Source organism: Pogona vitticeps, chromosome 11 (assembly GCF_051106095.1).
Source record: "Pogona vitticeps strain Pit_001003342236 chromosome 11, PviZW2.1, whole genome shotgun sequence".
Lineage (NCBI taxonomy): Eukaryota > Metazoa > Chordata > Lepidosauria > Squamata > Agamidae > Pogona > Pogona vitticeps.
Genome location: NC_135793.1, coordinates 26,454,703 through 26,482,407, shown reverse-complemented (window position 1 = coordinate 26,482,407; position 27,705 = coordinate 26,454,703). Strand labels below are relative to the sequence as shown.

At 52.0% G+C, this 27,705-nt stretch overlaps 1 long non-coding RNA gene across 1 annotated transcript; it reads right to left on the bottom strand.

Moving 5' to 3' along the window:
• Positions 1–17,542: 17,542 nt before the first annotated feature.
• LOC140702282 (uncharacterized) lies at positions 17,543–23,070 on the bottom strand. The gene is made up of 2 exons (XR_012081396.2): positions 18,798–23,070; positions 17,543–18,570 (listed from the first exon to the last, which is right to left on the bottom strand). It is a non-coding gene; the product is annotated as an uncharacterized LOC140702282 (long non-coding RNA).
• Between the last annotated feature and the right edge of the window lie 4,635 nt (positions 23,071–27,705).

Below are 27,705 nucleotides of genomic sequence, written 5' to 3'. Positions count from 1 at the left end.
TAATTACAAAAATGTTTGGTATGTAAAAGATACAGCTGTACAAAAAGGTTTGGAAGAAAATGGGGTATGAAGATATATATTGGAAAATACAAAGTTATTTTATTTTTTTAAAATCCTATTAGCAGATGTGCATGCACCACACACACACACACACACACACACACACACACACACACACACACACACACACACACACACACACACACACAAACAGTGAGTTTTAAGGCTGTTTTTCTTTGGCCATTATTCCCCTTAATAAAGATGGTGCCACTGGCACCTGAGCCGGGCAGCCTGGCTGCCACCCAAGCAGGAATGCCTGCCATTTCCTGCGCGTGATGACACTGCAATGTCAAAGTGTGGCTGCGCATGATTGCCGCCACCCCTTCCTGTCCCTTCCCATCCCATCCCACCCTTTGCCTTGCCTTGCCTTCTGTCCTTTCCCATCAGCTCGCTTTGCTGATGGAGCTCTACCCGGTGCTTCTCAGTCCCCTTTTCTGCCCTGTCACATTTTTACCCCCATTTAGTTTTTGATTTAAAATGTGATGATGCCAGTGTGATTGTTTCTGCTGCTGCAGCAGCAGCAAAAAAGGCAAGATGGCTTTGATGAGCTAAATGGCTTTTGAAATCTTGGATTTTGTTAAAAGCACTTTCCAGCTCCTTTCCTTCCACCCTCCTTCTTCCCCCCTTCCTCCTCCTCCTCCTCCTGCCTTCTTGCCTTGGCATACAATAGCCCCTGGGCTCTCAGAAATGTGGCCAAGTGATGAAAGTGTTCTGGCCATGCAAGTGTTCAATTTTAATTCAGGGGCAGCCTTGCCACAAGCGACTGGGCACCAGAAGCCATGTCCCACAGGCAGGCATGTCCACCCGCTGGGGCTCTTGGTGGGCACAGAGTACTTGAGGGTTTGGTGTCTTATCTCAGCCTAAGAGAAAGGCAGCATTTCATGCCAAAGATTCCAGAGCTGCCCCCAGTGCCCTCTGGCACAACGGCTCAGCCTCTTTGGGGCCTTGCCCCAAAGGGCCTCCCAGGAGAACAGGGTGGGCTGAACAGTCTCATGGTAAGTCCAGAGCTGAGCCTGAAAGGAAGCTCCAACCACAGGGAATGGAATTAAGGCCCTACGGGTCCTCCCGGAATTAGGGTAGGTGTGCATATTTATATGAGGAGGAAGAAGACAGAATCTGCCGATCACTCCAAAACTCACTGGCAAAGGCCAAACTATCCCTTCATCTCCTAAGGAAGACCTCAGCCATACCCATTCCAGCAAGAGAGCATGCTGCAGCACATGGCACTCTGTTGCATCGAAGGATGGGGGCCCAGGGCCTGCTTGGGGCTTGTTCTTTTAGATGGAGTCAGTGTGCAGAGTTTGACAGGTGTTTCAATTACAAATGCGGAAGAAGGTGATGTGGAGCAGAGTGATTCAGCCGCAAGAAGATCTCCTTCCCCAACATAGAACTTGTCAGCAATTAGCCCACACCCAGAGCTTTGCCAACTTTCAAGCTACCCTCCAGAATGCCAAGGGCACTGGGCTGCTCCAGAAAAGTGCTATCCCACTACCTCAGATGGTGTACCCCTGCAACCTGTCAGGATGTGGCCGCTGAAAGGGGGCGGATGGGTTCTCAGCATGGCTAGTCTGCACCATCTACCCACCCACCCACACCCACCCCCCCATTCCAAGGGCTAAGGAGAAAACGAGAGGAATTTAGAGGTGGAGGGAGAGCGGTTTTTTCCAGTTGCATAGCAATGTACAGAAAAAAAAAATACGGGGCGGGGAACGACTCTCATCGTAACCAAGCGGTGATTTATTGCATCAGCAGCAGTATGTCCTCTATGCATAATGCATAGAGTCCTTGATGATGATGGCGTTATTGCCCAGACAGAGCTCGCTCACCCTCCGACGGAAGGGCGTGTGTGCCTGCGTGCTTGGGCCTGTATAGACTCCACTGGGCGCCTCCTGCCAGCACCGGACCTTACCTGGCCGGCATCTTCCACGGGAAGAAAAGGACTTCCGGCCATGGCTGGCTGGGTCCTGCCTTCAGGGGCTCCTCCCTCCCTCCCTCCTGCCCTCGCCGGCGGGCTTCAAACACCCCTCTGCAAAGCTCGGAAAAGTTCTTTTTTTGTCCTGGCCGTGTTGGCAGGAGGGTCCCCGCCCACCTTTCGGAGCTCTCTCTGCTACTGGGCGCCAGGCCATCCCAGGCCCCTCACCCGGATCGGTATGCCGTGGCACCCCGGGCCGTGCAGGTTCTCCGAGGGGAGTCCGTCGCCCAGAGGGAGACCACCCGCCGCCCGGGTCCTCGGGCGCCTGCGCAGCCCAAAGTGGCATGGGCCGGGCCGGGCTGGGGTGGGGGGCTGCGGCCAAGGGCGAATCGCAACACGGGAGAGGGTGGGATGGCTGGCGATCCGCCGACAGAGGCTACATCCCAGTCTCCGGAACGTCCCCCTCAGGAGGACCTTCGCCTCCTGACCACCGCAACCCCGGCTGTGGTGGTGGAGGGGGGCAACAGACAGCAAACAGACGGACGTCGTAAGAGCGAGTCTGAGCTTCCCACTGTTCCGGAAGGATCGACCCCCCCCCCCGGACTCCTGCCGGGCACGGGGCTGTTCCCCCTTGGGCGTCCCCTTCCCCGGCAGCCCGTGTCGGCGTCAAGCCGAGTCCTCTTCAGTAGGGGAAGGGGGCGCCGGGGATGCGTAGGAAGGCGCAACATCCCGCCTGGAAGCGGCTCGGCCTCTGTGCGCCTCTGGCAGCAGCGGGGAGGTTTGGCTGCCGCTTGAACTGAGGCGTAAACGGCTCCGCTAATTAGTTTTCCTGCCCACTGAGCACGGGAGGGAAAGTGTCCTTCCCCAGTCAGGGTCTGTGGTGCGTCAGGCGCCTGGCAGTGGCTGTGAAGCTCGTCGTTGTTCTGCCCGGTTGGAAGCCCCGGATGGGGGGAGGGCGGGGGGGGAAGAGCGCTTTTCCATATGAACTCTTCCCCTGGTTGGACGGGAGGGGTGAGGGGGTGAGGGCGGCGATGAGAAGGCCGACGTCGGGCGGCGGGCGGCAAACCTGCTGCTCCCGCTCGGCCCGCAAAGAGGCCGCCTGGCCCCGAAGACGCAGGAGGTCCGAGGCTGCTGGTCTGGACGCACCTGGTTCTCCTTCCCGGCTGCTTCGCCTCGACTTTTAAATGCTTCTGGACAGAGAGGCGTCGCCCAGCAGCTTCAGCACCAAGGACAGAGTCCTCCTCCTCCTCCTCTTCTGAGGATGTACAGAATCCCTTTATGGGTCTTGTGCGGGAGTCACCGCCAGCCTTCCCTCTGGCTGGCCCCAGTTTCCCCCACCCCCGACGCTTGGCTTAAGGAGCGACCCCTGCATCCAAGGCCGTGGCACTGTGGACAGCCGGGGGTGGGGTGGTGGTGGTGGGTGGCGAAGGGCGGGTGAGTGTGAAGGGAAACCTCTCACCTTAGAGCAGGACGGGCCATTTCGATGGATCTTGAGGTGGGAAGGGCAGTTTTGTAAAAAATGTGGATTGTCAAAAATGCTATGGGGGGATCGAAAGAAGGGCCCTGGGGATAGTCAGAAGCCTCCTTCCAGCTTCAAAAACACTTTTTAAGGTGTTAGAGAATGCAGAATGAGTGCAACATGTGGAAGAGTGTGCCAGCTGTGGAAAGAATTGTGTCAGTGTGGGAGTCTGGCTCGGGTGGGCCAGTAACTTCAGAAATAGCTGGGGGCACCTGAGGATCCAGAGCCACACTTTGTGGGTCCCTCAGTGAGGGCTGATGGGTGGATGCCTCTACTGTCCGGCAACCCTTTCTGCCTTGGCTGCCCCTGCTATGAGACCAGGCCCATAACAGAGTGTAGCCCCTTGAGAGCTTTGTTCTCAGTATCCCTGACACACTCCAACCCCCTCATTGGTTCAGAGATAGAATGATGATAACTCATTTCATATGAAGAGGCAGCTTGTGCCAGTGCTGAGCAGGAGACCAATCTCTGTGAAGGAGTTTGCTGAGATTCTTCACCAAGAAGCCACACTTGTGCCTCTGTGGGTGTGTTTGTGTGTTATGCTGACCTTCCCTTTTACAGCCTGGCCTGAATGCCTCTCTGCTGGCAACTAGTGCCCTGTTGCAGCCGCCCCTCTGATGCCCAGGCGGTGGGTGGAAAGGCCTTCCACTTTCCTCCATCCTCTGTTGCACGTGTGCCACAGCAGGCCCTGGAGAGTCTGTTGCAGAGGGAAACTGTTGGACAGGCTGGCAAAGTGACACCCTGCTGGTTTATCCACAAAACCTCCAGCCATTTCATAACATTGGGGGGGGGGGGCTGGAGCTCTGAGATGTACCCAAGACCAATCTTCTCCTCCTGTCCTGCAGAATGCTTCTGCCTGGGGGAGGGGGGCAGGAAATTCTCCAGTACTTCTCTACCAGAGAAACCCATCCCTGTCTCCTGGTTCTCTCTCTCTCTTCCTCCCCCCCCCACTGTGTGTATGTGTGAAGGGGGTGATGGAAGCACAAAGCACCACCCTCTTTCTCTGTCTCAGAGAGCATCCCCGACCGCTCTCCTCTAGAAAAAGCAAACCATGGACTAACCTCAAGGACTTAGCCATAACCAGAGCCTGGTGCTGATGAAAGATATCTCTGAGCACAGGTGGAGTAACGGCCCCCTCCTTTGAATGATAGGCTTAGCCATGCCATGCCTTGGAGGACAGGCTGGAACAGCAGGTCAGTCTCTGATCCAGGCCCAGTTCTACTGCAGCTATTGGCTAGCCTTCTGGCCCAAAGGAACCTAACCTGGTCTCCTGATAAGGCAGGGAAGAGTGGAGTTGGCCCTTCGGCAGAAGTCCCAGAATGAGTTCTGGTGAAGCTGGAGGGGCTGGAGGGGCTGCAGTCTCTCTCTCTCTCTCTCTCTCTCTCTGTGTGTGTGTGTGTGTGTGTGTAGGTGATTTTGTCACACAGCCCTTTAGCTCAGGGTTTGTGGAAGAAGGAATCACTGTCCGAATTCCCCTCCTGGACCTTGCCTGCCCCACCAAACCATCTTCCTGCCAGAATCCTGCCTGTTTCCTCCTGCACGTTCCCACCTTTGCTTGGGTTTCAGTTCCAGACACAGTTTCGGGAGCCAGAAGAGCTCTTTTTTCCATTTTCCACAATAGCATTCATCCCAGTTACTTTAAATAATTCAGGCCTTCAGAAATCCTGTGGCATGAAGAAGGAGATTAGGAATTAACACACCGGCTAGAGCTGCAGAGCTTGGTATCTTCAAAATAAACGTGTCTGGATAGAGCAGAGGAGAAAGATGGGGGGTGGTGGTGGAGAGAGGCAGAGAGAGGGAGGCAGGGGATTCAGCATGTCTTATGGATGTCTGTGCCTGCTCTAGATTCCCCCACACCATTCCCCACAAAATACACTCATTATGTTCTTTCCTCCTTTGTTCTCTGTAGCTTCATTCTGCAGGCTGGCAGCAGGCGGGTGGATTGGATGAAACCCACGCCTACAGAAGAAAAGCCTCCACCCAGGCTGCCTGCTGGTGGGGCACTCTGTCCCACTTGGTCTGTGGTGTCCAGATGCCTCAGGTTGTGGCACCCCCCACACACACACAAGCTACCCATGAAGGGTCCACGAGGGTGAGCTTCCCACGTCTGATTAAACCTCTTCCATTTAAAGGGTTCCAGCTTTGGAAGGAAATCTCTGGTGCTCAGGACTCTGTTTCCCTTGAAAAAGACACCCCCTCCCTCCCCTGTTGCATTTCTCCTATGATGCACTGGTAGGGTTTTTTGCCTCAGATGTCAAGGGAGGATTTAAAAAAGAGAGGCCAAAGCAGCCAGCACATATACCAGGTATTTAGAAGGAGTCCTCACCAAGTAGTGAAAAACATTTGTTTGTCATGGGACCTGCACAGAAACATGTTTTGTTTTGTGATTGGTCACGGAAAGATAAACACCATCTTCCTTGGCAAGTTTGACTCAGAAAATTCTATTGCTGGGAGCAAAACACGTTAAATGGAAGGAAAACACACATCCCTTCTTGCCTAGTTTGATCTTTAGGCTCTTTAATGCATCTTGAACTGGGTGAGTAGGGGCCGTCTTTTGCTGCTGTCCCTCAGTCCTCAAAATGTATTGGGCTGTGAGCCCTTTTATGCCCAGAGAAGAGGAGGAGGAGGTATGCGGGGGGGGGGGGGCAGCGCCGTCCCCACAGGTCATGGGGATACTGCGGCAGCCTCCGCCGGGGGCTCCTGGAGGTACGCGGGAGCTCGAGTTTGGCAGGAGATGCTCTGAAATTCAGCAAGCGCGTCGCAAATGCGCGCGCAAAGCTTCTCGGTTCCACGCCCGCTTCCTCAGCCGGCCCTCGGCCCGGGCAAAAGAGCGGCTCCCGGCCTCCCGGCGGCCGTTCCCATTCTTTAGCCGATGAAACCCCACCTCCTCCAGTCATGTTTCCGTGCACGGGGACGCATTCCCCTCGCAAAGACCCCCCTCTTCTCCGCGGTGCTTTGCTTTGAGGCTCCACGAAACTCGCCGGCCGCCCCGCTTGCCTTGCTGCCTTCTGCCCCCTCCAGCTTTCTCGTGCTTTGTGCGCTCCCCGCTCCTTCCTGGGGATGGCACCGGATCAGGCGCTTTGCTGCCACAAGCCGCGGCCTTGATCTCGCCCGGCAATTCTGCCGCCGCCTCTGCAGGCCACCGCAGGGAAAGGTTGGGTGCCAGCCCTCCCTTTGTGTCCACCCCCCCCCCGCTCCCCGTCCGGACCAGAAACGGCGCCTTTTCCCCAGCCAGGCCCGCCTAGGTTGGCCTTCCTCGCCAGAGCGCACCTTCGGCTCAACGTGGGCGGGGATTCTCCCGAAAGGCGAACAAAACGCGCCCCCTCCCACCTCTCCTCTCTCTCCCACATCCCGCCCAGGCAACAAGGTCTCGGCTGGATCCTTTGAAGGGAAAATCGTATTAGAAGAAATTTCCATAGATTTGCCCTATGGGTGTGATGTGTGACTGGGAAGAATCCAAATTGTGTCTCTCTGACCATGGTCAGGACGCAAATACATCCTCTTTCCTAGGAAAGCAGAGCTAAAATTTGCCTGTGTTTCCACCCCACTCCCCCCCCCCCGGCCCACCTTGTTGGCCTGGAGTCGTCCAAGCATCGCTCTCCCTGGTTAGATTGAAATGTGATGCTGGAGGGGAGTTAGGCTGATAACCTGGACTGCCAGAAAGACAAAGAAGTGGGTCCTAGAGCAAATGAAGCTGAGCTTCCTCTGGAGGCAAGAATGACAAAACTGAGATTTGGGGCACATCCTGACAAGGCAAGACAACAAGGCAGCAGGAGAAGAGGAAGAACAAATACAAGATGGATGGAGTCCCTAAAGGAAGCCACAAGCTTGTGTTTGCAAGAGCTGGGCAGGGCTGTTGAGGACAGGACATTTGGGGAGTCACTCGTGCCTAGGGGGTGCCATAAGTCGGAGGCAGCTTGAGAGCACGCAACAACAACAATTTTCAAATAACAGGAGGGAGATTGGGAAGCAGAGGTCAGGAAAGGCTGCTCTGTCCTTTTCTATCTCTGATCTCTTCCCATCTATTCCAGACTGATGTTCTGAGAGGCTATTATCCTCTTTTCATACGTTGACTTCCTTTCGTGTTTCTGTAAGAAAAAGCTGACCTCTTTCTGTCTCTTCTTCAATCGTGTGCTCCACACCCAGGCACACAACTTCCTTTTAGTTAGAAATAGGATTTAGGTTTTCTATCTTAAACACAACTTCCCCAATAAAATTACTTACTTTGATTCTAACTGTTTCAGATATTTTTATGGGTCTCCACTGAGATCTACACCGAGCAAACTCTGCCAGGCTAAACACAAATGCAGCACTTATTTGAGTTATGGGACCAGATCCTCAGATCCAGCAGAACTCACACCAAGAAAGCAATCTTGAAAACTCTTACATGCCTCCCTGTGGCATCTCTCTGGACCTGGACTGGCTTTCCTCACAACCCAACCCCCACCCCACTTCCCACTTCCTTCTTTTCTTTGTGGCTCACCTTCAAAAAGGGAAACCTACAGCCTTCTGGTGGTGGTGTTAACGGAGAGATCTCCAAGATGAACCATCCTGTCATGCACTGCAGAATTCCTGCCCACCCCTTACTGGCCCCCAAAGCAGCCAAAGTAATCCCACCCTCACTGCAGGGAGCTAGGGGAGAAGGAACTGAAAGTGGTGAGTGTCTGGATAAGGAGGGGTGAGCTTGCAGCTCCCTGGCTTGCATGAGGCCCCTCAAATCAATCTAGGAATGGGTGCCACAGATGGGAAGCTGAAGACAAACAATAGCAATGAAAGGAGGATCCTGTTGGAACTGAGGACTTGCCAGCTTCCCTCCTGGCCCCTCCTAGCCCTGCTTGGACCTCAGAGGACAGTAAGCATTGAAGGATGGGGAGAGAGAGGCCCTGGGACCTTCCCAAAACAGTGGTTGACGGACAGAGGAAAACTAGGGGATTCCTTCCAGTCAGTGAGGAGGGCAGGCAAAGCAGAGAAGGAATGTCTCTGGAACCACATCCTGTTCATTCGTTCATTCATTCATTTGTTTGTTCATTTGTTTGTTTGTTCATTTGTTCCTTCTTTCTTTCCTTCTGGTAGGCCACCCCCACTCTCCTGCCCTGGTCCATAAAGTCATCAGTATCTAATGATTTTGCAATCCAGCGGTTCTTGGGGACCTGGTGTGTGGAATCAGTGGATGAAATGGATGGCATCCTGGCACAATGCCAGGCTATGGCATTGTCAAGTCACAGTAGAATATGGGGGTGGGGCGGATGCATGGAAAACTGGACCGGGAGTCAAGCTGGGAACAAGGATGGTGGCAGCATTCAGCTGGATCCTTCCCACTCCTACCTGTTTCTTCAGCCTGGAGGAGAGGTAACTGGTTTGCAGGTGAGGGTACCAGTAGCAGACAAAATGGTCTGCCATATGACTCAATGAAGCCAACCAAGTACATTATGAGAATTGTCTTAAAATGAATATTAAGAAAACAAAGTTCATGAGAATTAGTAAAAAGCAAGCAGCCCAAGAAATCCCATTCAAGATCCAAAGTGTACATGTGGAGCATATTGTGAAGGATCTGGGCATTTGGCTGAACGAAGGGCAGGATCCAAGCATCAGGATTTGGGCTGATGTTTTTGTCTTAAGAAGTTCGAAATCTCTGTTGCCGCCATAGGAGCCAGCTTCTAGCAGGAAGGAAAAACAGGAAAATGCACAGAAAAAAGCAACCCACTGTGTTCTTAAAAAGCCATCAAGGGACAGGGTGGAGGGGGACCATCGTGCAGGCTTGAAAAAGCAGACCCCCCCCCCCCGCACACACACCCAGGCTGCCCAAAGAGGGAATTTCGCAGAGCCTGCCATTGGCCAATTTTTGCAAAGACTGCTGTGATCCACTTCCAGAGATTCATTTATTTTGGTAGAGAGCTTTGGAGACGTGGGCAGAGGAAGTGAATCTGTGCTGAATGGTTGGTTGTAAGCCTGTCATGGGGAGGCTGGGATTTGTAAGTACAATTCCCCAGTGGGCCTGGCTTAGCAGAACAGGTTATGAGAAGGAAGGCAGACAGGAGGCCCGTGGGGGGGGGGGGAGGAGGAGACTTGACAGCAACACACTCGCAAGAAGTACACGTGTGTGTGTGTGTGTGTGTGTGTGTGTGTGTGTGTGTGTGTGTGTGTGTGTGTGTGTGGTTAAGCGTGTGCATAGACACACCTATCCCTGTACATTCATAGAAGGCAACTCCCTCATTAGGGTGGCTGTACTTTAATGAATTCTGTGCCTGTGCATAAATTTTAACTCCTCCCCAAAGCAGAATGAAGCCAGTTACCTCAGAGTAGGGACAGTCTCGCAAGCGGCCACATCACTTCCTTGGGCTCAGAAGCAACACACTGAGAACCCGCATTTTCTCGTGTTTGGAGGAAAGAGCCATCAGTTGCCCTGGTGTGGGCAAATGGAGGAGTCGTTGATGGTGTGGGACAGAGGGGAGGGGGCCCAAACTCACAGAAACACCCGTGGAAATGAAGGTTGACACACCAACGGCCCCACAGCGCTGCCTCTGCATTGCTAACCCAACATTCAAAGCCTGTAGAAAGAAGTCCAGGGAAGCCAGCCCCTCCCCCAATATCTTTTCATCACAACAATGTCTCGCTTAAACCACAACCCGCAACACAAGGTCTGGTCTCCCTTTCACCGCACTACCCTATAAGTCTTCACTCAAGGCCGAGCTAGCCTCAGACCATTGGATAACACAAGGTGGGCAGCTCTTATGGCAGACAACCCAATCATCCTCCTGGGAGCACTTTTTTGCCTCTGTTGATTGCAAGTCCTGCCTACGTGTGCATAGAGGCCACTTTGCAACACTGAGTGATCTTTGATCCTGGCAGAAATCAGAAAAGTTCCCTTTCTGGCGCATGGCTTCTGGAACCCCTCTACCAGCAGGGCCCTGGCCCTGTCTCCTGTCACACCTAAAAACCATCTAACATCTGTTCTAGCTTGATGACCACCTGTTATGTCATTTCTACTACACAGGAACAAAACGTGAACTGAGAATCCATTGGTGGGTCACACTTGTTAACCTCTTACCAAGCTTTTGCAGGGAGAATTTCTATCATCAATAAAGAATCAAGTGAGGTTGGAAGTGTCACTCTCGAATTGGCCTTCTCAGCCACACTATATGCTATTCCAAGTCCTCTATCCTCTTGAGACTGAAGGATGCCTAATCTAAGGTAGGAAGGCATCCACCAACTGAGCAGATTAATTTTGAGGCATTCACTGAGTACAGGCTTTACTGCTTTCACTGGCTGAAATCCTGTTGTTTAGAGCAGTAAATTACACTAGACTAGACCATTTAAATCCATGGAATTTATGGACAAGTTGATTTACCTAATCTCTATGGGTTCAATGGGGTTACTCTAGTGTAACTTGTTACACTGAGCAACAGGATTTCAGCCTTTGACTTCATACATTAATTACTGTTTCCCTGCAACAGTGGTGCCTTCTCTGTGCCCAGGATGTCAGAATGGCTGAGGATAAACTGTCAGCTGCTCCTTGACATGAACTCTAACCTTATTCTACAAGTTTCTTTGATGAAGGATTCCTGAGGGACCAGTCTCAAATCAGGGGAAATTCACTTCCCTTGGAAAACACCTCCTGGAGTTGCTTGCTTCTTAAGTGGCAAGAACTTCCATTACTTCATCACACAAGTCAGAAGGTGATCTGTGCACAGAGAGTCAGCAGCAGCCTTTTGAAAAGCAACATGGACTTTTGCACAAGTGCAGAAGTTGAGATGGCTCAAATCTGCTTAAGGTAAGGAGGCTGTTTTGCAGTTGATGTTATGAGCAAAGCAGCTGGACCAGTCAAACAGATTAGGTTTTTAAATTAATGAGATCAGATCAGATGAGATAAGAAGAGAGATTAAAGGGAATCAATAAACTAGATTTTGGGAAAGAAATGAGATTAGACAGAATCAAGAGAGATTAGAGGGCAGCAGGGACAGGCCCCTCTGAAATGAGCTTCTCTCTCTTTCCCCCCCTCAAGTGTGTGTGTGTGTGTGTGTGTGTGTGTGTGTGTGTGTGTGTGATTCTCCCCTCCCTTTCCAGGCACAAACATCAGAGCTGTTCATATTGCTTTGCCTGGTGGAAATCAGTAATTATCACTGATGTTACTTTATTACTGGTGCAACTGAAAACAACCAACTTCCTGATTTGCACACACCAGCAGAATAGCAATCAGCTCCCGGGAATGGGGCACAGCCATTGAAATGCAAGGCGAATATCCTCCTGCCACCCAGTTGCAGGAACAGCTGCTGCTGCTGCTACTTTCCTCCCTCTGAACGAGTTTCCTACAGCGTGAGAGAAGAGAGACAAGCAGCCCATTGGATGCATTGGAGGTCGGTGCCACCATCACCACTTAAATGCCACCAAGGCGCTTGCTGAGGGCACTACAACTCCCCTCTAGTCCAAAGCATCTCTGTGTTCATCAGTGCACATCTTCCTGTACCCAGGCACGAGAGGGTGGAGTGATTCTCTAGTCAAAATATTTGCCCCAAGAGAAATTCTCTCCTCCCAGGCACTTGCAGGAGAGAACTGGCTGATGTTTTTGTGGAAAAAAACGGGCATTACAACAATCAGGTATCCCCACGAGTCAGGGAAGAACCTGGAAGCTTGCTGTGTTTGTGAAATATTGGTGAGCCCAGAAACAGCCTTCTAGAACCTTTGCAATTTGTCTCTACATAGAGATCATGGTGCTCCTTTCTGGCTTGCACTTCCTTATTCTTTGGGAACAGAGACACTGCTTTTATTTTTCCCATTCCTGCTCTCTGCATATTTTATTATTTTAAGAAGCAAATGCTTTTATGGGCAAATAGTCTAAATAGTATTAGCATGATCACTGCTAAGGTATCTTCAGAGCCACACACCAGAATTCCCAGCATAAGGAACACAGTGAATCAAATGGCCCAAGATACCTGACTTTCACTGAAGAGAAGCACCAGGAAGGTTTTCCGGAGATGTAAACAAGTTAGTTTGCTTCAGCATATATTTAAAAAAGCAAACAAAAGCAGCTTTGGACACCTGAAAGACTAAGAGAGTCGTTTCAGTGTGAACTTCCATGGATTGCAGTCCAGTTCTCCAGACACAAAGAGCACCAGGCTGTGGGAGGCAGGCCATGAGAAAGAGGGTGTGATCCAGAAGAAGAACCTCACGGGACACTCCTGTAGACTTCTACCGTTTGCCTTACATGTTGCACTCAGCTCCTTAGGTGGGCGTGAGCTAGTCTCAAACTGCTGGCCGTGACCGGTTTCCTACATATTTTGAACCTGTGCATCCAATTCAGTTTGGACAATATAAATATACAGAAATAAAGCAAACAGGAAAAGAAAAAGCTGCCTGCACAGAATGAACAAAGAAGTGCTCTTGGGCTCTAGTGATCCATAGTCTTGCATCCTCAAGTGTTCCTGTACTATCAAGCCCAGAATCCCTGACCAGTGGTCCTGCTGTCTGTCTGTGGCTTCTGGAAGGTGAAAGCCCACCACATCTGGGGACATAAGCTTGGGGATTAATGCCACAGGTCACATCATCATTTCAGCTTCCAAGAGATCCATAGTCCAGATCCCTGGGCTGATTTTTTCCCTGGGCTCCACTGATCCTGGGCTCAGATGTCAAGGCTGTGAAAGTGAGCAAAAGAGGACACCAACGTCCATACAAATGTACTTGTTGATTTGTGTGTAGAGATCCCAAATGAGCCATGTTTTTAAATACAGTACAATTTAAAGCAGAATTACAATACGTCTCACCTGAGCGGAGCAAGGTGTGGCCAGGTGCCCCCTGTGCTTACCCTCGAGTCGGCCATGCAAGGGCTCCACTCCCCTTCATCCCTAAAGCAAGGCCCTTTCCATTTAGAGCTATTTTGAGCTGTAAGCTGAGCTGGCTGCTAAATTAATTCCTCTGTACTCAGGCAACAAGGGAGAAGGAGCTTGTAGCTACAGAATGTAAGCCTGCACTCATTAGGAGGTTATCGGGGATGGTGGAAACTCCCATAATAATTCTCATTAATTTACAGTTAATTTGTACATTTCTGGATTCCAAGCATAATGTTAAAACAGAACCTTGACCCTCAGGGAGGAGGAGCATTTTTCATGCATCTGGGCCTCTCTCTTCCTGGATGAGCTGCTTTGGGGTGGGGGTGCTTTTTGTGTGTGTGTGTGTGTGTGTGTGTGTGTGTGTGTGTGTGTGTGTTTGTGTGTGAGAGAGGGGGGGGACCCTGAAAAAATCCAATCCTTGAAAAGTCTCATCTTCCCCCCCCAGACACCTAGCCAGCCAGCCAGCCAGCCAGCCAGCCAGCCAGCCACCCACACACGCACGCACGCACGCACGCACGCACGCACACACACACACAGAAGTTCCTAAGATGAGGAGAGAAGAATTGGATTGACTAGAATGGATGAAGCTGACTTTGAGGAAATGTTCTGTGCATGAGATTAGATCATCAGGGGTGCAGAGAATATCTCAGTTTTCTTCAAAGATGCAACTTCATGACCAGAAATCACATTGCAAACTTCTAAAAAATTCCATCTGTTTTCATAGCATTTTGCAGCACAATCCAAAATCCAAAAGCACACCAACAGACTGTGAACGCCACCCTACGTGCTGAGTCCCCCTCTGGAATTTTTCTCCAGGGCCACCTTGTGCCTTAGCTTTGCCACCTTGTCCAGATCCTGATTCACCTCAGGACTCCCTGAGACACCTTGATCATTTTGCCAGCTTCCATCAATAGGAGTTGGCAGACAATTGGAGGAGAAAGCACACTTCAAGGTACTGGCTTCGAGAAACACTGCCTACAGCCCTACGGCTGGGGGCCAGAATCTCCTCTCCCGTTTAAACCTGGCCTGAATTGGGGGCCTTCAGTCCTGCTGCATGGCCCCAGAGGAGAAGGAGGCTGAAGAGGAGAGCAAGGGCTGGGGGGGGGGGAAGGACCCACTGGAACTCCTGGGAGCCTGGCTCTCTGTGCCCTGGAGGGTGGGCTGAGCGCTGGCTGGGGCGGTCAAGGTCGCCTGGCTGGCACTGGTGGAAGGATGGGCAGCTGGTCCCGACCGCAGGCACGCCAGATGCCCTAGGAAGGGTCCATGGCGGCCTGAGCACCAGCGGTGGAGGCAGCAGTAGCTGGAGCCAGCACTTTGCCAGCCATGTCCAACAGCCCAGCCCGGCACGGAGCCCCTGCAAGGGACGCTGGGGGGGGGGGAAGAGAGAGAGAGTGCCTCGAGGGGGTCAAAGTGAACTGCTTTCACGGGCTGGAGACCCAGGACTAAGAGACCCTCAACCCTGACCTCCCCCCAGGGTGGGGTAGGGGAGAGGAAGAGAACCCCTCAGGGGGGGGGTTTAGCAACCTGAAGGTCCTAAAAGCTCTGCTCTTCCCGCCCCCCCGCCCCCATGAATGGAAACGCTCAGGATGTATGTGTGTGTGTGTGTGTGTGTGTGTGTGTGTCTGCTGGAAGTGGGGAGAGAAACAACCGGAGAATCCCATAACCATGAAAACAAACAGCCCTCGAAGCCACCATTTTGATGTCCTCCGCCGTCAAGTGGTCCATTCCATGCCTCCCTTGCCCATGCAGGGCCTGAGGCCACCCACCCAGAGAAGGGCGGAGGCTGTGTGCATTCAAGGACGCTGGCAGCTCTGAGATTTCAGCATATAAACAAGAATTTTCCTCTGCAAACCCATTTTGCATTTGGGAGGCAACAGGCCCATCAAACAGATGATGTCAAAACCCATTAAAGCATCCGATCCTCTTCCTCCTGAAGCGATGACCTCAGACGTGAGATGGTTCTGGCTGCCACTGCCCCTCCCCCGATCAGCCACTGGTGCCAGTGGTTCCCCTCTTTTAAACTTGGCACTCGTGTCTTCCAGGCTTTCCGTTCCATTACTTCATCTTGGTGAGTTTGGCAGCCGCTGTGACACAGACCTAAGGAGCAAACCTAGGACTTAAAAAATGTCTTGCTGCAATGCAACAGAATATGGGTAGAAAAGAACAGCAGCCTTGGCAGAGGAAAATGCCTTTTGAACGGTGGGGCTGTTTTTCTTCTGATGCCTTTTCTCCAAAAAGCCAAGTAGACGTTGCAAACCAAAATATGGCTCCTCTGAAGCAAGTCCCACTGAGTTCAGTGGAATTGGTTTCTATACATGGTTTGTAGATCAAGCAAAGGGGTGCCTCACCCCAAATATTGGGGGAGCCATGCCTGCCCTGTCATGATGCTTCATGCAGCAGTCCAGATGGCTCTGCAGTTTACCTTACTCTGCAGATATCCTTGGGCAAGCTACTCAGACCCTGGGTATCTTAGGGTTCAGCACTCGTCCAGAAAGCTTCCTGCACCATCCAGGATATCCTTGCTCAGGTCAAGATGCTGGCACAAGGTTCCTGGGGGGTGGGGGTGCGGGCTTTCCCTTGGGATGACTGTGTCTGCTTCCCACCAAGTTTGGAGCAGTTTGTTCACATTCCTGTTCCCTGATTCCTCTGAGTTAACCAGTTGTTGCAGACTGGTCACGCTCCATCTGGTCAAGCAAACCAGACAACTTTTGGGAGAACAGCTCTGATGCCTTGCCTTCATGGGAGCAAATGGGGCGTTATCTCAACTCATGGCTCTGTCTACAGATCCCAAGAGGAGTCTGTGGAAGTTGTTTTGTGTGTGTGTGTGTGTGTGTGTGTGTGTGTGTGTGTGTGTGTGTGTGTGAGAGAGAGAGAGAGAGAGAGAGAGAGAGAGAGACTTGGTAAGATGAATATATTGGGGGAGGGAAAGCTACTGGTCTGGATGGACTATGAAACCAGTCTTGGATAGGGATGCAGCTCCCTACACCACTCCCAAAGGACTGGGCAGGTGACCTTGGGTGAGGGGTCTTCTGAATCCGGGGGGGCAATGGTGCTGCTGTTGGTGTCCAGCAGTGCCTTTTACCAGAAGCAGTTGACCTAGGAAGTTCTTATACAAATTACTCTGCTTTCTCCTGTGTCTAGAAAATCATCATCCAACCATGCTGCAGCTTTGCCCGTGTTTCTGTGCACAGCCCGGCTTCCAAGCCTTGATTCTTCCAAAAAGGAAGGCCAGGCGCCTTGGCAGGCGAAGGAGCACTCCTTCCGGCAGGGCGCTGGAAGGCTCCCCAAATATTGGCTCAGCTGAGGTCACTCCCCACTGCAAGCTAAATATGTTATTTTCCCTTCTCTGCCCTGGGCAGCAGAAAGTGACTGCTCAGCTGTCATCCTGTGTGCTTCAGCAGACGAGGTCTTCTGATCTCTCTCTCTCTCTCCCCCCCCCCGCCCCCCACGTAAGAGAGATGCATTCACATAGGAAAACTGTGCAGAGCCTGGCAACCGCACAGACCATCTTGCCAGGGGCCAAAACTAACGGAGGTGATGCCTCATTCCCCACCCCAGGACGCTGCTGCAGGGGTCCTCACGTGGGGGAGCAACAGAGGAAGCCAAAGTGTGTGTTGTGTGGGCGAGAGAGGCTTGCAGGAACAATGCTTCCAAGGGGCCATACTCTCAAGGGGAGGGCCAGAGTAGCTGGGCTTGCTGCTGGGACTGTGGAGGACCGAACGCCACGCCACAAAACCTCCCATCGCACCCCACCCGACCCAGGCCACTGAGGCTCACCTGCCTTAGCCCCACCCCACCCGCCTCATCATTGTGGCATCTGATATATGTGGTGCATTCTGATCCCTGGAGTACAACACTCTGGGAATCCTGCCTGCCGGTCCCAGACAGATACGGCACTGCAGCTTTTGTGCAGGGGCCACCAAGGAAAGACCGGCCTGGGCTTTGGGAACACTTCCAGCCCATTGGAGGCGTCCTGAGTAACCACTCAAGATTGCTCCAAGGAGGATCAGAGGAGATTCACTTCAGCCCAGCCCAAGGGCAGAGAGAAAGGCAAGAAAGCTGGCCCTGGAATCTCTGGGAGGAGCCCCCCCCCCCGGGCAGGCCCCGTGCGCAAGCGCCACCAGCACCTGCCTACCCTCAGCTCCCAGCAGGTCTTTGGAAGGCCGCCCTCTTCAAGCGGAGAAGGACAACAACCGGGTGGTCAAAAACACTTTTCACTCGCTTGGATGTTTTTCATAAGCCTGTTTTAATTAAAACAACAACAACAATTTCTTCCTGAAAATTCAGGGATGAATTAACATCACGAGGTAGAAGGGCAGACTAGATTCCGTGCCAGGGGGCATCTTCGCATGTAGCCGACAGAGTGGCGTCCTTATTTTTAAAAGGCAAGGAGCATCAGCTGGAGGTGCAGGATGGTAATTCATAGGATCAGGGCAGCTCTGGGGGGGGGAGCTTAATCCTTCCCTCCCTGCCTGCCTCTGGACATCTCTATGGACTGAGTGACATTGCACCCCTCCCACAACAAATGCCCATGACAGGAAAAGACTTTGGATCAAAACTGCTGCTTGTGGGGGAGAAGAGGCTAAATCCACTCTCCAGGCCCGTTCTGGCTCCTTTTGGGATCTCCTGGCTTTCCTTCCCAGCTGATACCATCCGTATTTCAAAGAACCTTTTGTGGAATTTGCACAGAAGGCCCGGGAGGTTTTGTCTGGCCCTTCATTATGGGTGAAGGACGTTGTTCACCCACGCCCAGCTCAATTCGAAAAGGTGGGTGCTGTTTCGCTCCTTCTAGGAGCTGTCCCGAGAGAGAGAGAGAGAGAGAGAGAGAGAGAGAGAGAGAGAGGGAGCCCTTGCAGCACTGTCTAGCCCTGGTTACGTTAAATAAATAAATAAATAATCTCTCCTCAACAGGCGGGGGGGAGGGAGGGGCAGAGAGGCCACGGTGGCTTCTTTTTAGTGGACCTTGGTGTGGCCAATGGGCCATCGAGGTGGCCAGTGGCTCTTTTCTTCTACAAACCAACCCGCAACTTTCTTACCAAGTTCATTGGTCTCAAGTATCCACAACACTGGTCTTCACTAGGTAGCGGTTTGCAGAAGCCTTTCTCCTGCATTTTCCCAGATTGTCAGTCAAAAAGTCCCTGTCTCAGCATCTGCACAGCAGTGGAGAAGGGGCCGTACGCGAGTGCTTTATCTCTTTATCTCTTTGCTAGACTCTCCGCTGTGTCGGTGACCCTGTGACAAACAGGCCAGGACTCCTGGAAAGAGAGCGTTTGAGTTATGAACTGATGATGGACTTTGCAATCCCAGCAGAGAAGAATATCTTTAAATCCCATATTTGCACAACAAAAAGTCTAGCAATGTTTGGAGTTAAGATTGATTAGCAAGTCCCCAATAAAAATTTACACACCCCACAGCATTTAAGAAGCATAAGTCATTATTCAGATACTGTTTTTAAGGTAAAAGAAAGTAAATGTTTACTCACGGAACAATCTACAAATTGCAGGCTGAAGCTTGTCAGAAAGTTGCTGTAGAATACACAGAAGTAAACTGGCTCTTCAGAGGTTAGCGAGAAGGATGAAGAAAAAAGTTACAACTGTAAAAAGCAAGAGTGCAAAAACTGCCGATCGCCTGGTTGGGAGAAAAAAAAAACATGGTAGACACAAGGAAAGGGCTCAGCAGAACATCCCGCCTTTGCCTCCTTCCAAAAGCCTTCTGGGCACTTAAACAAAGGCAGCAAAGTGACTGAAGGACAGAGGAGGGGGGGGGTCCCTTTTTCCCACCAAGAAAAGGTCATTAGCTAATTGGTCAAGGAGAGGAGATGGGTCAGACCACTACCCAACGTTTTAGTAAACAAACATTTCCTTCCTCTCAGGTGATCATGCGCTCCTTTGTTTCTTAAGCCCCAACAGGGAGCAGCCAGGCGGCACGTGGGGTGGGCATTGGTTTCCGCTCTTTGGGAGCCCCTCAGGCCTCTGGCTCCCAAGCTCAGCCCTGAAGGCACCTCCAAGGCTGAGATCCTGGGCCTCTCTGCTGGGCCTCCCTTCCTGATCAGGGGCAGGCTTGGTGGCAGGGACCAGCCACAACTGCAAAGCGGCCTTGGCCAATCTCCAAGGCAACTTTACAGGAACTGGGGCTCCTCTGGGCTCTGGGGTTCCCTGCGGGTGAGGCAGGGCTCCTCTTCCTGCCCCAAGGTGCTGTGGGGGAAGAGCTGGCCTGCCTGCCGAGCTCAGGGACGAGGTTTCCATGCAGTCCAGACAATGGGGCTGTAAGATTGCCCTGAAGGGTGTTTTAAAAATAAAGTAGAGAGAAACATGTGCCTGCTTTCTTCTGCATGTTGATGGCTTTTCATTAGGACCTCCTCTGTTCCTTTCCCCAGCTCTGCCTGTCTTTGCGGCTGTATTGAATTAAGAACACCCTTTGCTCCAGGACAGAAGTGCCTTGGCTGCTGTGCCTAGGAGCGCCTGCAGCTTCTGCTGGGGGAAATGAGCCAACCAGCTTCTCTTGCTGGAATGTTGTCAGAGGCAGAAGGCAGGTTAGAAGAAGGAGGAAAGCAGATTCCATAGTGAAAGTGGGATTAACCCCTAGGGAGCTCCTGCAGACGCAAAGACCCAGCTGAGCAAGATAAAGAAAAGTAATTTAGCTGCAATTCCCAAGTCTTTCCAGTCCTGGACCATAATGTATAACCTTTAAAAAAAAGTAGTTGCATTTCTACCAGGCTCACTTTTTCTCAGGGGCGATAACCATCCTCCTGCCCTTCTAGTTTCCATCCAGGAGTTCCAAGGCTGCTGCTGGAATCTAGTCAGACTGGAGATACAAGACTAGCTGGGCTAATCCCAGCCCTCCTGGGCAGTGGGAACTATGGTTAGTGTCCGCCTTGGCCTCCAGTGCTGCTCCTCAAATGGGATTGCCAGGCCAATGACACGCCTGTCTTGGGAGCACAGCTGGCAGGTGGGATGGGGCGGGGCAGGGTGGGGCTCAACTTTCCTGGAGCCAGCCCAGCACTTGGAGGGAGGTGACCTTTCCTCCTCCCTTCCTTGCAGTTCTGTCCCCTACAACTCAGTGGGGTGGGGCCCCCTTTCCCCTGGAGCATCTAAGCTGGGAATGCAATGACTTTGAACAGCAGGAGGTGGGTGGCTGAGTGGGTGGGAGGCGAGGCAGGTGCATTTGCGTCTTTCTTGTGGGGTTCAAAAGGAAGGCAAATAAGATATGGAGGCTGTGGGTAAATCAAATAGTTAAGCCCAACCAGAATAGACTAGTTGAAGCCCTTTAAGTTTTGTTCTGGCATCCCAGCAAGTGTCTGCCCTCACCAGCTTGAGTGGTCCAAATTGCTTGTGTCAATGCTCCCTTTAAGCATCCGTAGTAAATCACCTGATGCTTAAATCACAGAGAGAGAGAGAGAGAGAGATTGAGAGAGAGAACAAGCACAACCAGCCTGATTGCAGCTTCTGGGTCAAACTGCTTGATTCCAGTCCAAATGGCTGCAGTGGTCAGACTGGTGTCCCTATGGGCAGAAAGACAGTGGCTTTTCCTAACACTTCCTCCCCAGAAGCCGGTGTTCTGTGGGAGCTGGCATCTGAATCTGGAAGCCTCAGGCAACCATGCAGCTAGCAGGTCATGGGCCCCCTCTCTCCTTCTCTGCAACCATGTCTCATCCCCTTTGCCTCCCTCCCAGCCTTTGATCAGAAGCACAACTACTTGCAACAGTTCGTTGCAAGGTACATAAAGAAGCCTTCCTCTTTTTTTTTCTCTGTCCTGACTGCCAGTTTCACTGATGACTCCTGAGCCCTGATGTTAGGGGGACACAAGGGAAACTTCCCTCTCTCCACTTTCTTTCTACATAATTCATCAAACAACATTCTCACCTTGTATTTCTTAATGGAGCCAACTCATGGTACATTAAGTATTGTGTGCTCCCATGTGGGAAGTACACAGGATAGCAGCTGGTAGACACAAAAAACAAGAGCCTCTGCATAACAACAGGAATGCACCTTTGGATATGAGCTGTGGGGCCCTCAGACTAAGGGGTGGAGGTCCTCGCTTGCATACCACCCTTGTGATCTTCTCACAACCACCTGGGTGTCCCCTGATGGAAGCAGGATGTTGGTCTAAATGAAACCTGTCCAATCCAGCATGGCAGTTCCTGTTTTGAATCTTCTCTCTTGCTCTCTGGAGCCTGCTTCCAGTCCCACCAAAAGGAACCCCCATTCACAGGGAGAGGCAGTCAAGCCATTTGTAGAACTGGCTACACCGCCCTCTCGTGAAAGGCAACCGTAAAGCTGATCCGCTGCAACAACCAGGGCAGGCAGCAGGGCTCTCCAGGACAGACTTCAGCTATCAAGGTGCTATGAGGCAATTCAGAATTGCACACATCAGCTTAATGAGCAGGCAGCTAATGAACATTCTATGCACTAATTGCATCACTTTTCATTATAATTGGTGCACCCAGGGGAGAAGGTACAGCGAGCATGCACATGTGTCCATGAGCACAACCATAGAGGCAAACACACACACACACACACACACATTAGGCAATCCTGCATCTTTGTATGGTGATTCCACTCACACCACTGTTCTTTTTTCATTTTTTAATTAAATAGTTCATTTAAAAATAATATGTTTCAAGCTTAAGAATTTCTCTCAGCTGCTGCTCCAGGAAACGGCTGCTCTCCTCACAGACTATTTAACTCTAACAATTATTTGCATGGCTACAAGAGACCTTTTCATCCAAAGATTTCAGAATGCTGTGCACAAATTAGCTAATTAAATTTTGCAAGCCTTCTGGAAGGCAAGTGAGTGGAATTCATGGGAATTCATGGGAAGCAGGGAGCGCACACATGACCCCCTACTGAGCAGGGGAAACCAGGGCTGGGTGGGCAATGGACCCATGTGTTTGCAGCAGGCAATGGGAGAAAGAGCAGGAAGGGGCAACGTCCACTCTCCGGAGGGAAGCAAGGGGTCGAGCAATGCAGAGGTTGGCCTAAGGTGGATAGAGGAGTTGGACTGGAACCCCCCCCCCTTTGGAACAGCAGCTGAAGCTTCCAGAGGATGGCCTCCTCCATTCTCTGCCAACTTCCTTCAGGATGGTCTAAAGAGGGAGGCTGTGAACTAAAAAGGCCTCAGCACTATTTTTGAAGCATGTTCAGCCTCTTGCTGCAGAATGTGGCTCCCAAGAAGAAACAGGCCATCCCTCCTCCTCCTCCTCAGCTCCCGAAAACAGCACTTCCATTGCAGCAGAAGAAAAGGCAGATGGGTGGCTGGGGCGGCGAAGGTGCCAGTGACCCTTCGTTGGATTGACCCTTCAGAGAATGTGTGTTTGTTTGGAGGGGCAGGTGTCCAAGAAGAGCCACAGACTGCCTTCTGTGGCGGGAAAATCAGCAAAAAGGCTGCCCCCTCCCCGGAAAGCAAGGGCGGCCCTTGACTTCTTCCCAAAGAGAAGAGAAGAGGGACCTGGGCAGCAGGCACGGGCAGGGCTGGGGGGGGCGTCGTTGGTCGTCCCCTTTCTTCTCTTCTTTTCTCCTCCAGCCTGATGGCCTGACAGTCGGGGCAAAACCGGCTCCTGGAGAGAGTCGGGCCTACGGTTTCTTCTAAGGAGCCCCCCATGCTGAAGACCCCGGCTTAAACCAAGGCCACCCACAGGATCCTGTCCCAGTTCCCTCTTAGCAGTGTCTTCTCACGGTATTTCCAGGCTGGTGCCCTCCAGGTGTATATGAGTGGCTTGAACAAGTCACCTACACCCTTGGGGGAGGGTAGGGGGGACAGGCTGCGGTGAATTATATTCCCATTAGCGCCATCTCTTCGTTACCATGAGCCACAGAAGCACCAGCCACATTCATTCCATTCAGATTTCTGAACCCCAGAGTTCGGGGCAGGGGCTTTTCTCTAAGGCAAGTACAGGTTTAAAATTGCCCCAAGCAGGTTCATGGGTTGGGCGAGGCCAGGTCCGCCTCCTGCCCGCCCGCCCGCCCGCCCGTCACCTCCTCTTTCGTCTTCCCAGCAAAGAAAAGCTCCGCGTTCCGCCTGCCTGGCTTGCAGGGCTGGCGCGCGCCCTCGCCCGCTCCGGGGCACATTTCTCGGCAGGGCGCATCTCGCAGCTGCTCCCTCCCGCCGCTGTCCAGAGTGCTAAAATGGCTGCTGCCCCTCCCGGGGGGGGGGCGCGCGTTGAGGGGCGCTCGTTGAGTTTTTTTGTTTGTCTGTTTAATGCTGCTACGACCTACCGTCTGATTTGTTGGCTGTGTAGAGAACCCAGAATCCCGCATTGTGGCTGCTAGAAACAGAGACACCCCCCCCACACACACACACATCTCTCCTCTCCCTCCGCCTCTCCCCCTCGCGCATTATGAGCTGGGAGCAGCAAAGAGCGCAGCGGCTCCCCCAAGCAGAAAACGAGTCAGATGCTCTCTTCGCTGCAAGGCCAAGAAATCGGAGCTGCGAGAACAGAAGCAGGAACAAGAGCGGCGGCGACGACGGCGGGGAGGCCACGAGGCCGCGGCTTGCAGGCAGGGGGCCCTGGGTTCCCGAGTCGACCGACGGGAAGAAGCCTTCCAAACCTCCTGCCACCTTTCTCCCGGCGCCAGAGACACCGAAGGCTCCAGCGCTCCAGCTGCCTGATGGTGGCGATCAACTCTGCGTGTGGTTGGTGGGGTTTTGGGCCGGATCCCTCCCTGGCAGCCAGGAGAAGAGCAGCGGGGACTCCATTAAGTGGCCATGGCTGGTCCTGGGGAGATTTCAGGGACTTGGCACAGAGAGAAAGAATGACAGCTTTGCAGCCTAACCCTTGGTCACAGGTTATGGCAGGGATGCAGCCATATCCATTTCCCCCCCACAAATAAATGATTCTTCCAACGAAATTCTTTTTTGAAAAAAAAAAGCATAATGGAATGTACTGTTTTGATAGAAGTCCTGCACTTCTGAAAAAGGTCAATTTCACGAACTTTTGGAGAGTGGTGCATTAGACTTTTGGCATAATCCAAAAGTCAGGTCTGTAAAATTTTCTGGCTAGCAGTTCTGAACCATTTGCATATGGGTGAGATCAACATGCCAGCCACTTGTGGCAAAATAGAGGAAAGAATTGATACACTTGTGTGTGGGGACCAAAACAGCTGATGCTCCACAAGCACAACCATTGGATTTTCTGGAGAGCAGGCAAAGGAGAGGAGTGTGGCCTCCGGGTTCCTGTGAAATGCTCGTCTTGTCTTCTGTGGCTGGCCCTCTGCTCCCCAGTCCTTGTCAGCTCCCCCCCCTCCAAATTCTCTTGGCTTCCCTTTCAACCAGGCTAAGCTGGGCTGGCCGGCTGATTCTTTCCATGGTCCACAGCACCCCCTTGCGGCTTCTATCCTTCCTCGGCCAGGTCTTGGGTTGCTGCCACCGCCACCCTTGTACAGGCACGGGCACTGCCACAGACTCCCACCAGAAGGAGTGCTAGGTGGGCATTTGGTAAATCACCATCCTCTTGGAATGTTCCCTTGAGCACTCAGTCCAGCCACAGTGCACTGGTTAGCCCAGCCAAAACGTTGGCTGTAAACATGGGGCATCGACTCACACTGGTGCCTCCCACATGGCAACTTTATTTTGGAAAGCGGAATGTGCAGCCCAGAATCAGAATGAATGGGGGCTTTCATAGCAGATGTACATGGATTATTATTTTCTGCCAAGGCACATGTCTTTCAAGAATCCATGCACACAGACCAGGTAACTGGACCCTGAGTTCCCTCCGTTCAGATGCAAGTGCTTCTTCTTCTTCTGTCTGCCTGGCAGGTTCTGCCTCTCTCTCCCAGAACTACCTCAACCAAACTCTGGTGACTTTCCTGTTAATTCATGTGCTGGATTAAGGCTGCCAGTCAAACTGGGAGGAAGAATTTTGAATGGGCAATTTCTTACTTGGCTGCTAACTGTGGACTCAATAGCAAAAGTGGCTTATTTTCACTTCATATACTGTATAAAAATAAATACTGCCAAGAGGTTCTCCAAGGCTGAACCTTTGTTTGGGCCCCACATCAAGCCTGCGTGGGACACATTTTGTTATTTGGCACAATGTGACCCACTGAGTGGGACCATCAGCCAAAAATGGAGGTGAGGGTAGAAGAGAGGAGTGGGTGGTGTTCATACTGGAGATCACGGAGTCCCCATTTCCCTAGAAAGGTGGCAAAGATTAGGATGCCAGAAAGGAAACTGAAGGTGTCAATGAGGTACTGATGGAGGCACTATCCAATGGTGACCAAGGTCAGTCTGGACCGGGAGAGACAACAAATATACTCTCTTGTCAAATACCCATACTTTGGACTGGATCTGTTGCTATAGAGCCCAGGTCTCTTCTCCAAAGTCAGCAGCCCTTGAGATGGCACAGGAAATGTGGGTGTTCCAGTGGATGACGATCAAAAGTTAGACCAGGTTTCTGATCCTAAAAAAACATTTGGGTAGCTGGTCCAGGTCTCAATGGAATCAACGAATTCAAACATATGGGAAAAGCATATAGATCCACACAGTTCTGGGTGGAGGAGGCTGACAACAAGTAACCAAAGTCAGGGGTCAAAATGGAATGTCCAGCTTGAACTGCAGGGCTGTCAACTATTTTGTGTGCATCTTCTTGGGATCTTTGACAAGTAAGCTTTGCTCCAAGAAAACTACCAGGAGACGAGTTGCAAGGTCTTGGAGGAATCCTTAGTCTCATGGTGCAATGCAGGCACAGGGACCTTTTCTGTTTCCTCCTCGTCTGCTCCTCTCCCATGCCTCAGCCTGAACACATCTGCTTCACCTCTTCATCCTACTCGAGTCTTTTGCTCTGCTTGAATGCCAGTACCCAGGTAAGTAACTGAAGAAGAAAAAATCAGCAGTGGAGAATGATAAATCTTTCATCAGGAAACTCCATCTGCTATTAACAAGATCCACTTGCATTTGCTGCCTCACAAGAGGAAGAGAGAACTTTCACTAGAGCAGTATGAAAGCCCCCCCCCCGACCTCTTGGGGCTCCACAGCCTCAGCTGAGCACAGCTGGATGCCAACATCCACAGGGTAGAGGCCGTCTGATGGGTAGTCCAGGATCAACCAGCAGAGCAGGTACCTTCTCTGGCGCTCATTGAAACAGGTTCTCCAGAGACTCCACAATGGGAGAAAGAGTGTTCTGGTGAGAAAGAGGCTCTCGCTCTCTCAGAAAAAGGCAACAGATGGGAAGCCTGGTGTGCTGGATGTGTAAACCAGCATCTGAGCACTTCTCTCCAGAGGGGCCATGTGCACGTGAAGCGTGAGGCAAGGCTGTCTTTACTCTTTCACCAAAAACCACCAGGAGCAGCCGGGGGAGCCACTTGGCCAAGACAGACTGGTCCCACTTGGGACCCCCAGCTCCTGTGCTAGACTTGTAGTCAAAGCAGAGATTATGCGAAGAAGCCACACAAGGGAGCCGTGAGGGCAGAGGAGAGAGGAAGGATCTCAGGGCTCCAGGGCTGAGGGACGACCCCCATCTTCTCAAGGCCCATGGCTTGCTCAGGGAGCCCTGTTGTCAATCCCCCACACAATCAAGAACCAGAGAGCTCCTGTTGCAGAGGATGAGCAGGTCACTGACTTGGACCACCCCTCCCCTTCAAAGTCCACCACGAAGATTGCCCATACCTTCCTGAAAGCAGAACAGAACCCATTATTCAAAAGGACATGAGCAGCCAGGAGGCTTCTAAATAGCAGAAGGGGAAGCTGCGCACGCAAAATGGCATGCCAGTCTTATCGGATGGAGGCCATTGTGTGCTCTATGTAGTCCCATGGTATTCTTCAAGCCTTCTCTTCCAAAAAGCTTTCATCTGTGTCACGGTTGTCATGGAAACAGCATCAGCATGAAGCACTTCCCTGACAACAGGTGTGGGATGGTCCTCCCTAGCCCCCCCCCCAACAACAGGGAAGGGCTAGTTGAACTGGAAATAAAGGACACTGGGCAGTGAGCCAATGAGCAAACCTAGTTCCTTCTGAGCCTCGTGGAGAGCAAGCGGGCACTTTGGGCAAAAGTCCTGCAGCCGCTACAAGGCTGGCTCTACTTTGCTGTGTGATGCCTGCAAGACGCTTACCTGTTTCAGGTTCCTGATTGACTCACTAAGATGCAAACTGATCAATTTCAGAAAAGATGTATAATGAACCAGCTTTTGGAGGGGGGGGCAGGTTGGCCAATATTTATTCAAAACACTGAAGAGTCCTAAATGCAGCCTAGTAACGAGAGGCAAAAGGGTGAAACGGTGGAGTGAGAACCTCTTCACAAAGGAAGCACGTCCTCATGTGTGGATTGAAAACACACAAGGTGCCATGGGGGCCACACAGCTTGTGAGGCTCTGAAAGAGGTGTTGAGAGAGGCACAAGGGTTGCAGTGCCCAGCAGCAAACCCAAAAAACCAGCCCCACCCTGATCATCCTTCTCCG